Here is a 17310-nt window from a genome sequence, read left to right as displayed (position 1 = left end):
AAAATAAACTATCTAACATTGTTATACGATTTACAAGCAGAAAATATAAATATGAGTTATTAAGACAGGCAAAGAATTTGAAAGGAACGAGTGTCTATATAAATGAGCATCTAACAAAAAAAAAATGCAGATATTGCTAGGGAAGCAAGACTACTAAGAAAACAGAAACATATTGTTGCTACATGGGTCTGGAATTGTAGGGTGTGGATTAGAGTGAAAGAAGGAACAAACGGTATACAAATCAAAAACATGGAGGACCTTACGAAATACAGACCTGAATAGACAATCAAATATAACATCTGTTGGTAATTGGACCAACAAAAAATCAGATCAAACATGGAAACAGAGGATAAAATATATGACATAGACACTAATATTGATGAAAGTATATTTGACTTAAAAACGATTGGTTGTGAGTATTATACAGTAGAACAGCTGAATAGTGAAAAAATTGCAGAAGATACCCTGTCACTCATACATATAAACAGTCGAAGCTTGTATTGTAAAATGTCACAAATAAAAGATTATTTAAATCAGTTTAAAAATAGATTTAGTATTGTTGCAATCACTGAATCTTGGCTTAAAGATGATCTCATGGATGAAGTTCAAATGGAGGGATATGAGCTGTATTTTGTAAACAGAAGATATAAAAAAGGCGGTGGTATTGCTCTGTATACAAAAACAGATCTGATGTGTACAATTGTTGAAGAAATGACAATTATGAATGATGTCATAGAAATTGTAACAGTGGAACTTGTACATGAAACATCTAAGAATATTTTAGTTAGTTGTGTATACAGAGCACCAGATTCTTGTGTTGTGAAATTTACAGATAAAATAATTGAATTATTCCATCAAATTAAAAACAAAACGCTTTTTATGTGTGGGGACTTTAATATTAACATAGAAAGCTCCAGCTGCCAAAGATCAAGTGATTTTGTGAATACAATGTATAGTTTGGGGTTATTCCCCTTGATAACAAAACCAACCAGAATTACATCGCAAAGTGCAACGGTAATTGATAATATATTTACAAACAGAACAGATGAAATTATCAAGAATGGGATCTTCATGACAGATATTAGCGACCATTTACCAATTTTTTCAATATTTAAATATAAAAATAGGTACAACAAAAAAACTGATATAAACTTTAAAAGAGATAAGTCAGTAAAAGCCTTAGAGGCATTAAAATATGACCTTAAAAATCAAAACTGGGAAGAAGTTTATGTCAGTGATGTTAATGTAGCATATAACTCATTTATGAAAATATTGATGAAATCATACAATAAAAATTGTAAATTAATTGAAATTAGTAAGAAAAGAGTAAATAAACCATGGCTGACAAAGGGAATAAAAAATGCTTGTGCAAAGAAAAACTATTTATACAGGTGCTTTTTAAAATTGCAAACAAAGGAATCAGAACATAAATACAAAAAATATAAAAATAAACTATTAACAATAATTAGGAAACAAAAAAAAGATTATTACAGTGAAAAACTAAATAAGAGTAAAGATAATATGAGGGTAACATGGGGAATTATAAAAGTGTGATTGATAGTGATGGAACGAAAGAAACTATTCCAAATTACTTTGTTAAGGAAAATAAAGAGATATATGATATAAAAGAAGTTGCAAATGGGTTTAATGATTATTTTTCAAATGTAGGGTCAAGTCTGGTGGGAAATAAACCAATAATAGAAGATAAATTATGTACATTGGTAAATACGGTCAATAGTATTTTCCTGGACAATGTGGAAAAAGATGAAATAAGAAATATTGTTAAAAACTGTGTAAGCAAAAGATCAACTGACCATGAAGATTTAGACATGATGACTGTAAAAAGTATAATAGAAATTGTTATTGAACCATTTACTTATATTTGTAATCTGTCTCTGTCAACTGGGGTTTTTCCAGATGAAATGAAAATTGCTAAGGTAGTCCCATTATATAAAAATGGAGACAAACATAATTTTTCTAATTACAGGCCAGTATCATTGCTTCCACAGTTTTCTAAAATTATGGAAAAAGTTTTTGTAACAAGATTGGATAAATTTATTGAGAAACATCATATTTTAAATAATGCTCAGTATGGATTCAGAACAAAACATTCGACAGCTATGGCAATTATGGAACTAATAGAGAAAATATCAACAACAATAGATAATAAGGATTATTTTGTAAGTATTTTTATTGACCTGAAAAAGGCTTTTGATGTTATAGACCACTCAAGATTGCTCCACAAGTTACAACAATATGGAATAAGAGGTGTTGCACATCAGTGGGTAAAAAGCTACTTAGAAAATAGAAAACAGTTTGTTCAGATAAATAATACCAAATCAGAATTGTGTAACATTATTTATGGAGTACCACAAGGATCGGTACTTGGACCCAAACTGTTTATTTTGTATATCAATGATTTTGTGAATGTATCCAATGTGCTTGGCAGCATTTTATTTGCTGATGATACAGCGCTGTTTTACTCTGGATCAGATATACAGGAAGTAGCACAAGTGATAAATACAGAGTTGGAAAAAGTTAAACATTGGTTTGATATAAACAGATTGTCACTAAATATTAATAAGACAAATTTCATATTGTTTAATGATAGAGCGAAAGAAAATAATGTGTCATTACAAATAGATGGAATGGATATACAAAGGGTAAAAGAAATGAAATTTTTAGGAGTCATGATTGATGAAGATCTTACATGGAAGTCACACATAAATTACATAAAAGGAAAAATAGCGAAAGCCATTGCTGTTTTGCATAAAGTAAAATATTCATTAAATAGTTATGGTTTATTAACATTGTACAATTCATTGATTGTCCCATATTTAACTTACTGTGTAGAAATCTGGGGATCAACATATACAACCTATATACAACCTTTATTTATTTTGCAGAAAAGAGCTTTAAAAGTGATTAGTAACAGTGGTTTTAGAGATTCATCTAATCCATTGTTTATTAAGTATAGGGTACTTAAATTTCATGATTTAGTTGATTTGAAAATATTACAAACGATGTACCAAGTTAATAAAAATACTTTACCAACAAACATTCAAAATATGTTTGAAAAAAGAGTAAGTAGTTATAAATTGAAAGGAATAGAAGTCTTTAAAAAACCAAGATTTAGAACCAAAGTAAAGGAAAGGAGTATTGCAGTAAATGGTGTCAAATTATGGAACAATCTTAATAAAGAAATTAAAGAATTAAGGTCGCTTAAATTATTTAAAAAACATATTAAATTAGATGTATTAAGTAAGTATGAAACTATGAAGTAAGTCAGTGGGCTGCAAGAAAGTAAAAAAAAAAAAAAAAGTAAACTGTTAATAATGTTTGGAGTGTCTTAAGTTTAAATGTAACCTGTCAGTGATGTAATCTATTAATTAATGGTCATAATTATGAAATGGGTCAGTGGTATGTGACAAGTTAAAGAAATGCAATCTGTTAAATAATGTTGACTATGATGCTGTATATTGAAAGATTGTATTGTTAAAAGGGGCAGAAATCATAAGACTTGTTCTTCTTTCTGCTCCATTTCATTCTGGTATTGTGGTGCTTTTGTTTTTTGCTTTTCTGTTTTTCTTTTAAATGAATGAAATAAATATTAAAGAAAGAAAGAAAGAAAGAGAGGCCAACACGGGTGAGATATGCTCTCTCCTGCTAGTCCCCATCAGTACTCTAGCTGCAGCATTTTGAATTAACTGAAGGCTTTTTAGGGAACTTTTAGGACAACCTGATAATAATGAATTACAATAGTCCAGCCTAGAGGAAATAAATGCATGAATTAGTTTTTCAGCATCACTCTGAGACAAGACCTTTCTGATTTTAGAGATATTGCGTAAATGCAAAAAGGCAGTCCTACATATTTGTTTAATATGCGCTTTGAATGACATATCCTGATCAAAAATGACTCCAAGATTTCTCACAGTATTACTAGAGGTCAGGGAAATGCCATCCAGAGTAAAGATCTGGTTAGAGACCATGCTTCTAAGATTTGTGGGGCCAAGTACAATAACTTCAGTTTTATCTGAGTTTAAAAGCAGGAAATTAGAGGTCATCCATGTCTTTGTCTGTAAGACAATCCTGCAGTTTAGCTAATTGGTGTGTGTCCTCTGGTTTCATGGATAGATAAAGCTGGGTATCATCTGCGTAACAATGAAAATTTAAGCAATACCGTCTAATAATACTGCCTAAGGGAAGCATGTATAAAGTGAATAAAATTGGTCCTAGCACAGAACCTTGTGGAACTCCATAATTAACTTTAGTCTGTGAAGAAGATTCCCCATTTACATGAACAAACTGTAATCTATTAGACAAATATGATTCAAACCACCGCAGCGCAGTGCCCTTAATACCTATGACATGCTCTAATCTCTGTAATAAAATTTTATGGTCAACAGTATCAAAAGCAGCACTGAGGTCCAACAGAACAAGCACAGAGATAAGTCCACTGTCCGAAGCCATAAGAAGATCATTTGTAACCTTCACTAATGCTGTTTCTGTACTATGATGAATTCTAAAACCTGACTGAACCTCTTCAAATAGACCATTCCTCTGCAGGTGATCAGTTAGCTGTTTTACAACTACCCTCTCAAGAATCTTTGAGAGAAAAGGAAGGTTGGAGATTGGCCTATAATTAGCTAAGATAGCTGGGTCAAGTGATGGCTTTTTAAGTAATGGTTTAATTACTGCCACCTTAAAAGCCTGTGGTACATAGCCAACTAACAAAGATAAGTTGATCATATTTAAGATTGAAGCATTAAATAATGGTAGGACTTCCTTGAGCAGCCTGGCAGGAATGGGGTCTAATAAACATGTTGATGGTTTGGATGAAGTAACTAATGAAAATAACTCAGACAGAACAATCGGAGAGAAAGAGTCTAACCAAATACCGGCATCACTGAAAGCAGCCAAAGATAACGATACATCTTTGGGATGATTATGAGTAATTTTTTCTCTAATAGTCAAAATTTTGTTAGCAAAGAAAGTCATGAAGTCATTACTAGTTAAAGTTAATGGAATACTCAGCTCAATAGAGCTCTGACTCTTTGTCAGCCTGGCTACAGTGCTGAAAAGAAACCTGGGGTTGTTCTTATTTTCTTCAATTAGTGATGAGTAGAAAGATGTCCTAGCTTTACGGAGGGCTTTTTTATAGAGCAACTTACGGGTTATCTGCTTTAAGCTACGAGTTTGAGAGTTATACCACGGAGTCAGACACTTCTGATTTAAAGCTCTCTTTTTCAGAGGAGCTACAGCATCCAAAGTTGTCTTCAATGAGGATGTAAAACTATTGACGAGATACTCTAACTCCCTTACAGAGTTTAGGTAGCTACTCTGCTCTGTGTTGGTATATGACATTAGAGAACATAAAGAAGGAATCATATCCTTAAACCTAGTTACAGCGCTTTCTGAAAGACTTCTAGTGTAATGAAACTTATTCCCCACTGCAGGGTAGTCCATCAGGGTAAATGTAAATATTAAAAAATGATCAGACAGAAGGGAGTTTTCAGGGAATACTGTTAAGTCTTCTATTTCCATACCATAAGTCAAAACAAGATCTAAGATATGATTAAAGTGGTGGGTGGACTCATTTACTTTTTGAGCAAAGCCAATAGAGTCTAATAATAGATTAAATGCAGTGTTGAGGCTGTCATTCTCAGCATCTGTGTGGATGTTAAAATCGCCCACTATAAGTATCTTATCTGAGCTAAGCACTAAGTCAGACAGAAGGTCTGAAAATTCACAGAGAAACTCACAATAACAACCAGGTGGACGATAGATAATAACAAATAAAACTGGTTTTTGGGACTTCCAATTTGGATGGAAAAGACTAAGAGACAAGCTTTCAAATGAATTAAAGCTCTGTCTAGGTTTTTGATTAATTAATAAGCTGGAATGGAAGATTGCTGCTAATCCTCCGCCCCGGCCCGTACTACGAGCATTCTGACAGTTAGTGTGACTCGGGGGTGTTGACTCATTTAAACTAACATATTCATCCTGCTGTAACCAGGTTTCTGTTAGGCAGAATAAATCTATACGTTGATCAATTATTATATCATTTACCAACAGGGACTTAGAAGAGAGAGACCTAATGTTTAATAGACCACATTTAACTGTTTTAGTCTGTGGTGCAGTTGAAGGTGCTATATTATTTTTTCTTTTTGAATTTTTTTGCTTAAATAGATTTTTGCTGGTTATTGGTGGTCTGGGAGCAGGCACCGTCTCTACGGGGATGGGGTAATGAGGAGATGGCAGGGGGAGAGAAGCTGCAGAGAGGTGTATAAGACCACAGCTCTGCCTCCTGGTCCCAACGCTAGACAGTCACAGTTTGGAGGATCCAAGAAAATTGGCCAGATTTCTAGAAATGAGAGCTGCTCCATCTAAAGTGGGATGGATGCCGTCTCTCCTAACAAGACCAGGTTTTCCCCAGAAGCTTTGCCAACTATCTATGAAGCCCACCTCATTTTTTGGACACCACTCAGACAGCCAGCAATTCAAGGAGAACATGCGGCTAAACATGTCACTCCCGGTCTGATTGGGGAGGGGCCCAGAGAAGACAACAGAGTCCGACATTGTTTTTGCAAAGTTACACACCGATTTAATGTTAATTTTAGTGACCTCCGATTGGCGTAACCGAGTGTCATTACTGCCGACGTGAATTACAATCTTACCAAATTTACGCTTAGCCTTAGCCAGCAATTTCAAATTTCCTTCAATGTCACCTGCTCTGGCCCCCGGAAGACAATTGACAATGGTTGCTGGTGTCGCTAACTTCACATTTCTCAAAACAGAGTCGCCAATAACCAGAGTTTGATCCTCGGCGAGTGTATCGTCGAGTGGGGAAAAACGGTTAGAGATGTGAACGGGTTGACGGTGTACACGGGGCTTCTGTTTAGGGCTACGCTTCCTCCTCACAGTCACCCAGTCAGCCTGCTTTCCCGACTGCCCGGGATCTGCCAGGGGGGAACTAACGGCGGCTAAGCCACCTTGGTCCGCACCGACTACAGGGGCCTGGCTAGCTGTAGAATTTTCCACGGTGCGGAGCCGAGTCTCCAATTCGCCCAGCCTGGCCTCCAAAGCTACGAATAAGCTGCACTTATTACAAGTACCATTACTGCTAAAGGAGGCCGAGGAACAACTAAACATTTCACAACCAGAGCAGAAAAGTGCGGGAGAGACAGGAGAAGCCGCCATGCTAAATCGGCTAAGAGCTAGTAGCTACGCAACCTAGCGGATTCCTAAAAACACGCAAAGTGAATAATGTATAAATAATTTAGAGGTGATTCAGCAGAAGGAGTGCTTTAGTTAAGGCACCAGACAGGCCATGAAGCAGCACAAGTAACGCACGGCAACAGCGAACGCACGACAACGGTGCAAAAATAAAATAAAAATCCACTAGACAGGCTGTGGAGCAGCACAGATAACACACGACAACAGTGGTAAAAAATAAAATAAAAATCCACTGGACAGGCTGTGGAGCAGCACAGGTAACACACGACAACAGTGGTAAAAAATAAAATAAAAATCCACTGGACAGGCTGTGGAGCAGCACAGGTAACACACGACAACAGTGGTAAAAAATAAAATAAAAATCCACTGGACAGGCTGTGGAGCAGCACAGGTAACACACGACAACAGTGGTAAAAAATAAAATAAAAATCCACTAGACAGGCTGTGGAGCAGCACAGGTAACGCACGACAACAGTGGTAAAAAATAAAATAAAAATCCACTGGACAGGCTGTGGAGCAGCACAGGTAACGCACGACAACGGTGCTAAAAAAATAAAATCAAAATCCACTGGACAGGCTGTGGAGCAGCACAGGTAACGCACGACAACAGTGCTAAAAAAATAAAATCAAAATCCACTGGACAGGCTGTGGAGCAGCACAGGTAACGCACGACAACAGTGCTAAAATAAAATAAAAATCCACTAGACAGGCTGTGGAGCAGCACAGGTAACGCACGACAACGGTGCTAAAATAAAATAAAAATCCACTAGACAGGCTGTGGAGCAGCACGACAACAGTGCTAAAAAATAAAATAAAAATAAAAACGAAAGCGTTAGCAAGCTAGTTAGCTTGCCAACGCTGATGAAAGTTAGCTGATAAAAGTGCTCCGTCGCGATGTTTCGACCGTTAGAGGTCTTCTTTAGGTGTTGGAGCACGGTGAAAAAGTAAAAAAAGTAAAAAAGTCTTGAAAAAGACTGTTAATTCAAAGAACTCAAACAGCTCAGTTCAAACAGCTAACAGATACAGCAGAACACCGCTGTGCTCCGGAACAGGAAGTCAACGTCCAGACGGACGTAAAAGATGGACTAAAATTGTAAGTTTCTTGCACACATTTATTTTGTCAATATCCTGAAACCGTGCCGCCGTTTTCGTGCATCGGCTTATGACTAATGTCGTTCCGCCTAATATTGCAAAACTGACATGTTCTATAAACAAACTGCATGCATGCACATATCACAGTATGTCTGTCAACTTATCAAAACAAAGTGACACCAAAGAGGTTATATGTGAGACTCATCGTCATTGTAATCATTATGAAGCCGGCGGAGTAGCGATTTCTCATCCCTGCTTAGCAAATATTCTGCAATATCCACAGTTTCAGTCTCTGGACTTCGTCTAACCATCCGTTAACTGCCTTCAAGGGGCCAGAAATTTGTTTGTCTCCAATTATCAACAAGGACTGGTCATTTTTGACAGCGGCTCTCTCTTCCTCCTTTAGGGCCTTTCACACTGAACGCGTCAGAAGCGTCAAAAATCGGTCTAAAAAGCATTATTTTCAATGAGACGCGTTGCTTTTTAGACGCGTCAGAAGCGTCGCATCAAAAGCCGAGCTAAAACGACGCTTCTGACGGGAACGCGCATTGCCGCTTGTCGGCAGGCTGACGCGGTCAAAGTTCAATCCAATCCAACTTTGGACACTCTGAGCTGTGACCTACCTTCGCGTTGTCCAATAGGAACGACGCGTCGGGCCAAAACACGGAAGACTAGTGGCAGAAACCCCTGATCGGTGCAGAAACTACAGATCTATACAAAACGGATTGGTGCAGAAACCACTGATCTGTACAAAACATTAACATGTGACAGGACTGCTCATTTATAGAGCCGTTTTCTGAAGAAAAATCATTGGAAATGCTTTTTTTTGTTGTTGTTTGTTACCTCAAAATTTCTAATTACTGTTAAAAAAAAAAGTTTAGAACACTTGAAAATAAAATAGCTAAATAAATCAATAAATGGTTCTTTAGAAACCTTTCATCTGTAAATTTAAAACCACCTGTTATTTCAGATTAGATAATTTCTTGTTTAACATAAGGAACCTTGGACATTTATTTTTAGACAAATAAAATAACATGGAAACTTGTACATTTTTTTTTTTTTTAAGTCTGGTAGATTATTTATATCTCATTTCAACCAGAAGAACAGACACTGTAAATAAATACAAATGTTTATTATAAATGCAACAGGAAATAATTTAACAATGACGGCAGTAAGATTGTAAAGTAGGATTTCTGTGACATAAACCTCGCGATTAATTTTTTTTTCAATATAGTCATTTCAACTTGTAATTTCATCAAAATATGTAATTAACTTTAATGGTGTTATCAGGACAGAGTCATTTCTAAAATATGAATTTGAGCACAATAAGTGGAGAGCTTCTACCTGTGCAAATGTCTTTTGACTTTGATTCATGGACATTTTTAATGATCCGTTCATTTATTGTTAAAAAATAAAATGAAACAGCTTTTTAAAAAATTATAAAATAGTTGCTGCTGAAAGAGCCTTTTATTTAGAAGCAGGTGATGTCATGCTGAATTCTCAGGACCAGATGAAGGTCTCTTTTGTAGCTTTGAACTCTGGTGGTGTTGAAGAGCAGAGATGTTTTCTTTCGACTGGACTTCATGGTGTTCAGCTCATCAATGGAAGTTTGGTTGTCTGCACAGCAAATGTTCCTGATTGGGACAAATAAATATTTCTTTAAATATAAAGAAACACTAAACAGTTTATATATAAACTAAAAGGAAAAAGGTTATTTAAAGTTGAGCTTTTGTGGTGTCTGAAAAAAGCTGTAGCTTTATTTGGTAAAAAAAAAAAGACTGAACATTTACAAATTAAAGCGTTCACTCAGATCAACTGTGCTAAACGGCTACACTAACGTTAGCCGATCATTAAACCTTCACAGCAGTGTAAATGTCACATTTTATTTTAATATTATTCTCACCTTGAAAAAGCTGCAGAACTAAACTCCGTTGGGTAAACGGGGACTTTGCATATATCCAAAAAGTGGGAGATTTCAGACTGAGTGGGTCTGCTCCATCCCCCCGGCTGCCTGCCTCGGTCTGCCCAGGAATGATGCCTGAAGGCCGGCTTCTCCGTGCGGGTCGGCCCGCTGTCGCGGTTCGATCGATATCCCACCAAGTCGTCAGTCCTCCCTCGGTCGGCGTCACTCCGAAAAGTAGCTGGAAAAAAGCTTCTCCCAGCAGGGTGATGGGAGAATCGTTATACTGCTGTTTTTTAAAGCTTTTTTGTGGTTCAGGCGACCCAAATTCAAGATGCGATCGCTGAACTTTTTTCAGGTTGTGGAAACAGCCAGAGTGTGACGTAACCGCAATCTCCGCCCCCTTGCCGCTTCCGAAACGACGCGTCTGACGTCACGACGCATTGCAAACGTATCGGCCTGGCATTACGACGCGTTGGGATGCGTTAAAGCGTCGTGCTGAAGCATTCAAAGTGAAAGGCCCTTTTGTCGGCACTTTTGTAACAATGCAGCACACATAAGCACAGCCAGCTCTTCTTTCCGCTTCTGTCCACTGCCATACGTAGTCCTGGTTGTAACAGGCAATCTGCGGAGCTTACAAAAAACGCTTTAAATCATCAACTTTCCAGCGGTTGAAATGGTCCAAATCACAGTACTCCTCGCTGCTTTCTGCCACCAGGGACGTAGCAACAAAAGACTGGGTAAGTTGATGAATGTTCAAAGAACACCTAATTGGAAACAGGTGAGTGTCATGATTGGGTATAAAAGGAGCATCCCCAAAAGGCTCAGCCGTTCACAAGGAAAGATGGGGCAAAGATCACCACTTTGTGAACAACTGCGTGAAAAAAAAAGTACAACAGTTTAAGAACAATGTTTCTCAACACTCAACTGCAAGGAATTTAGGGATTCCATCATCTACAGTCCATAATATAATCAGAAGATTCAGAGAATCTGGAGAACTTTCTAAACGTAAGCGGCAAGTCCGAAAACCAACACTGAATGCCCGTGACCTTCGATCTCCATTAAAAACCAACATCATTGTGTAAAGGATCTTTACCATGTGGGCTCAGGAACACTTCAGAAAACGATTGTCAGTTAACACAGTTTGTTGCTACATCTACAAGGCAAGTTAAAACTCTAACATGCAAAGCAAAAGCCATATATCAACAACATCCAGAAACGCCGCCACCTTCTCTGGGCCCGAGCTCATTTGAAATGGACAGACGCAAAGTGGAAAAGTGTGTTGTGGTCTGATGAGTCCCCATTTCAAATTGTTTTTGGAAATCATGAACGTCGTGTTCTCCAGACAAAAGAAGAAAAAGACAATCCAGATTGTTACCAGCACAAAGTTCAAAAGCCAGCATCTGTGATGGTTGGGGGTGTGTTAGTGCCCATGGCATGGGCAACTTACACATCTGTGATGGCACCATCAATGCTGAAAGGTACATCCAGGTTTTGGAGCAACAAATGCTGCGATCCAAGCAACGTCTTTTTCAGGGACGTCCCTGCTTATTTCAGCAAGACAATGCCAAGCCACATTCTGCACGTGTTACAACAGCGTGGCTTCGCATTAAAAGAGTGCGGGTACTAGACTGGCCTGCCTGCAGTCCAGACCTGTCGCACATTGAAAATGTGTGGCGCATTATGAAGCGCAAAATACGAAAACAGACACCCGGGACTGTTGAACAACTGAAGTTGTACATCAAGCAAGAATGGGAAAGAATTCCACCTACAAAGCTTCAATAATTAGTGGCCTCAGTTCCCAAACGCATATTGAGTGTTAGAAGGAAAGGTGATGTAACACAGTGGTAAACATACCACTGTCCCAGCTTTTTTGAAATGTGCTGCAGGCATCCATTTCAAAATGAGCAAATATTTGCACAAAAACAATAAAGTTTATCAGTTTGAACATTAAATATCTTGTCTTTGTGGTGTATTCAATTGAATATAAGTAGAAAAGGATTTGCAAATCATTGCATTCTGTTTTTAATTTAGATTTTACACTTTTTTCACAACTTCATTGGAATTGGGGTTGTACAAAGTGATTACTGATACAGCCCAGTATTCTGCAACTTTGTACACCATCCAAGCTGTATTAATAATACAGAATTCGTAAATAGCCACCTTAATTATCCCATAGTGTTAGGGTTTGGCTTAGGATTCATCCAATAGCCAGTTTCATGTGGCGTGTAGGATAACATCAAGCTATATGACCCATTATAGAGTGTGACACGCTGTGGTGTTTAGGGTGTAGGATTCTGAGTCAGGAACCCCAGGTCTGAATCCAAATCATGTTCAACATCTTCTTTTTCTACTTCAAGTAGAAAATTATTAAGGATTTGCATGAACCAAGAGACTGGGAAGTTTAAATAACAGTGGGTGCCCTATGGCCTTTTAATTATTCATAATATTCTTTCAAAATGTCAGAAAAAAATAAAATAAATAGAACTAGCGTATTGCCCGTAGGGATCCACAGCCTGTAGATTTGGTGGTGTTTAAAAAAATAGGTGGCTGACATTTTTCAAGGGTGGTAATTTTAAATGATTTTAACTGAAAGTGCAAAAAATTAAAATGACTTTTGTGAATAATTGTATTTATTATTTTGCACATTTAGTTGATGGCATGTTTTATAACTGGCAAGGTTGAGAGAATTCACTTGTTCTTGTTACCAGGGACGGATTAATGGTGATATCAGTGTTCACTGTTACGCAACATCTGTAATTTCGCCAAAAATATTAGTCCTATCAACCTTCTGTTTTCGCGGCATTCATCGTTGACCCAAAATATGGAAGCATACTCAACGGCAAATGACAGCTCTCCCCAGTTTCTACACGGTGGAAGTTATACACATGCACACATGCAGAGGCCACTTGGCTATTAATATATAATGATTTCCTGCCTCCCGCTCGACGGAGGCAGGAAAGTCCCCTCCTAGGGTTGGGTATCGATAACCGGTTCTTTTCGGGTATCGTTAAGAAGTGATTCGATCCACTGATATCAATAACCTTTTTGCTTAACAATTCCCTTATTGGTTCTTCAGAGCGCCCATTGTTTTTGAGGGTGTTTCTTGGGAAAATGATAATTTCTCTACATTGATTACAGACCCTGCAACAGGTCTGATCCTATGAAAGGCTCATTAAAAGCCTGCTAACGAGTAGAGAAGCTTGAATCTTCGACTGGACTGGGTTGCTTGATGCGAGGACGTTTCGCTTCAAATCGCAGAAGCTTCCTCAGATAAAATTCTTGCTCTGGTGGTCTGACTTCTGTCTTGACTCTTGTAGAGAAGAATAAACAAGAAGTCAACTCGGTGGATGCCAATATCAAGTTCACACGTGAGGATGCCAGAAACAACCATTTAGCCTTCTTGGACTGTGATGTTACGAGTGGAGAGAACAGGCAGCTCCAGACAGAGGTTTACAGAAAACCAACTCACACCGCCCAATATCTGCTCTTTGGCTCAAACCACCCCCTTGAACACAAGTTCGGGGTGATCAGGATGCTTCAACACAGAGACCTACAGGTGCCCACAACTGCAGAGGGAAGGGCTAAAGAACAACAACTTGTCCGGAAAGCCCTCATAGTATGTGGGTACCCACGATGGTCCCTGGACAAAGTGCAGAAGACCCAGAGAACAAAGAGACCAGATAGACAGGAGACGGAGACAAGAAAAGAGGAGCGCCTCTCCCTTATTTAGCAGGAGTAGGGGAAAAACTACAGAGGCTCTTCAGACAGCACAAAATCCCAGTTTACTTTAAACCTGTTAACACCTTGAGATAGAAATTAGTTCACCCTAAGGACAGGATCCCTAGTTACAAACAGAGCAATGTAGTGTATTCTATCAGATGTCAGGAAAACTGTAACGAACACTACATAGGTGAGACTAAGCAACCTTTACACAAAAGGCTATACCAGCACCGCAGAGAGGGCGCCAGTGGACCTCAGTCTGCAGTTCATCTCCACCTTAAAGACACTAACCACACGTTTGAGGACAAGGAAGTTAAAATATTAGCCAGAGAGAAGAAATGGTTTGAGACAGGGGTCAAGGAGGCATTCTTTGTGAAACGTTTGAAACCCAGCCTTAACCGGGGAGGGGGTCTGAGACAAGCAGTTTCAGTCTTTTGTTCATGGTAATGAGTCATTCACGTCATCAGCAGAGTCGTCAAGGGAGCCATTAGGAGAGGGTCTGTCCCATCATTAGGAGGGACAGCTGCCCTGTCATTAGGAGGGTGCTAACTAGAGCACAATAGGTGCTAATTAGAGCTATTGTTTAGTCACTAGCCTATAGCAGTCTGACTCTCGGTAGTAGGGGTCTGGTTAGGTTTAAAACTCCAGCTTTTGTGACTTCTTGATTATTCTTCTCTACAATAGTCAAGACAGAAGTCAGACCACCAGAGCAAGAATTTTAGCTGAGGAAGCTTCTGCGATTTGAAGCGAAACGTCCTCGCGTCAACCAACCCAGTCCAGTCGAAGTTTCAAGCTTCTGTACTATGGAAACCTACTATGGAGAGCCTACACAGAAACCTGCTAACGGGTCTTTCATTGGATTTAGGTGTGCTGGAACAGGGAGACAACTAAGAGTGTCAGGAAGGTAGATCTCAAGGACCAAACTTGGGCACCCCTGGTTTAAGGTATGTGTTAACTAAAAATAAAGACAATTAAGATGATAGTTCATTCAATATTTACTTGTTAACAAAGTTACCTATTGAAGAGGAACATATTTTTCTTCCACTGTAGCGTAGCATTATAAAACACTGGCATTATCACATTTCCTATTCAAACATGCCATCTCTGTTACAGCAAGCACATATGCATACTGAGGCTAATGAAATCATTATTGTTAATGTTTACAGCTAAGTAAGTAGCTAGCAGTGTCTCGCTCTCTCTTTGCCCTGCTGTTTCTGATCACCTCAGGCATGCACAAGTGCTGTGTACATGCATCAGACACACACACGCACGCGAGTGCGTTTCACCTTCTCTCCAGCTGATCACACTGGGTTTTCTGTTTTCATATATCACACCTCTGTGGATCAAAGCTGTTCACACACGAATGTCCACTGCTGCTGGAAGTTTTTCCACACTTGATGGCTCAAAGACTCGCTTCTGTAAACTGCCGCCTGGTTTCCACAAACAGAGGCGCAGTTCGCTCTGCGAGATCATCCCAGACGACAGGAACGAGGCTAATCCCACTGCTGCAAAGCCCCCCCCCCGAGCAAACAAATATGCAATAATAAAGGATCACTTCCTCAAAATTTTGAACTATCAGATGCTGAAAGGGCCAGCAGGCTTTTCTTTCTGCACAGGCTGGAGGACAGCAATCCCTTCAGAGTTCATGGACAGAATGCCGCTGCTCCGGTCAGACTTTTTGTGCAGCAACTCTCTCCTCTGGTGCGTGTGATCACGGACTACTGTGCGCTGGCGGAGGAGACTGACAAATTCTTACTGGTCGGCCAGCACAACGGCATAACCGCGGCATCACATGCAGCCAGAAGCCCCACACCACTGTGGAGAAAGCAGCTGTATCTCTCCTCCACAAAAGCGCTCACAAACCGGCTTCTGTACTGTGTGACGTCACAAAAACGAAGCAAAAATAAATAAATAAATAGTCAAGAACTACAGCAAAACAAAATATGAATGAATTGTGGTTTTTGGCGGCATTCGTTCAAATTTTTCAGCAGTTTAAAAATCCTAATGAAATGCCAGCTGCAGGAATGAAGCTGCACGAAGGTTAAACTATGCCAACAAAAGTCAATGAAAGTCCAGATTTCTTGTTTCGTTTGGGCTTTGTTGCCCTTCGTTCAGTGCTGTGTGACCTGGCCATTAAAAAAATAAGCAATGACGATTATTTAATTAATCACCGATTATTTTGATAGTCAACGTAATGTGACTAGTCGACTAACCATGACAACCCTAATACACGTACACAAAAACCACGTGACTTTTATATTATTACGTCAATATTCCAGTTTACAAAGCAGTCTTCACATTGCTTGTTTGGTCAGACAACAGCTCAAACCCAAACATCACAAATTTTACAATGAGCAGTGAGACAACAGGACTTGACAAGAACAAAAAGTAAGTCCCTTCGGCTGCTCCCTTGTTTTCACTCAGGGTCGCCACAGCAGATCCAAGGTGGACCTACATGTGGAGTTGTTTTTCGCAGGATGCCCTTCCTGACGCAACTCCACATTACATGGTCAAAGTATGTGACAAGAACAAACCCCTTAAAATTATTTTATTTTATTTTTGTTTGGAGCGCAGTATACACACACCATGCATACAAGACAATCACATTGTTGGATAAAATCAGAAGAGTGATCAGATGTAGGACTCTTTTGTAAACCGGTGGACAGACTAAACCACGACCAGCGGAATGGAGTTTTCAGCAATCGGGCTGGGACTACTCCCTGGACCATAACACTGTCTGAAACACCGTCCCGCCTTGATTTAATAACAACAACAATTAAAATACAAAATTGTTACCGATAGTACAACAATGTTGTCTAAAGCATATTACGTAAAAGTATACTTTAACTACCGCATTTTAAAGTCAGACAACTATCAACAAGACATGTTAACTTGCTTAGCAACGTCAGTAAATTCTCTGTAGCTATCGCTGAACTAAAACCATGAACGCTTCTTCAGATTTTTAGCGTCCAGGTTTATGCAGTGTGCTATTTTCCGTGTAATTCTTCCAAACTGTCTCAGCCCCCGATTTGAATATATGTCAGAGTTAAACCGTGAACTAAACTCTTACCTTCGCCTCCTCTCGATGTGTGGCAGCTTCTTTGATGCGGAAGGAAACTTTACACTGTCCCGGACTGAACCAAAACAACCCTGTCGGCGGGGGAGATCAGCCTCCTCTTCGAGCTCAGATCAATTTGAAAACGAGATTATATTATTTACTCAGAGGCTATATGCATGTAAATTTCTTAAAGACATTTCTAATCAAATTCAGAGTTGAACTGAAGTGTACTATTTTTTCTGTTTACAGACACGTGTCTTGATTTAGACCCCTATAAAAAGTATATTCCCTCATGTCGCTG

At 38.9% G+C, this 17310-nt stretch overlaps 1 protein-coding gene across 1 annotated transcript in view; it reads right to left on the bottom strand.

The window, feature by feature from the left end:
• Positions 1-17042, bottom strand: part of porb (P450 (cytochrome) oxidoreductase b) — a 103121-nt gene extending 86079 nt beyond the window's left edge. The window contains exon 1 of the mRNA XM_034168178.1: positions 17022-17042. The gene's annotated coding sequence lies outside the window, so the exon portion shown is untranslated. The remainder of the gene's footprint in view (positions 1-17021) is intronic.
• Between the last annotated feature and the right edge of the window lie 268 nt (positions 17043-17310).

The sequence above is a fragment of the Thalassophryne amazonica genome, chromosome 4 (genome assembly GCF_902500255.1).
Source record: "Thalassophryne amazonica chromosome 4, fThaAma1.1, whole genome shotgun sequence".
In the NCBI taxonomy this organism is placed as follows: Eukaryota; Metazoa; Chordata; class Actinopteri; order Batrachoidiformes; family Batrachoididae; genus Thalassophryne; species Thalassophryne amazonica.
This window is presented reverse-complemented; position numbering and strand designations above follow the sequence as displayed.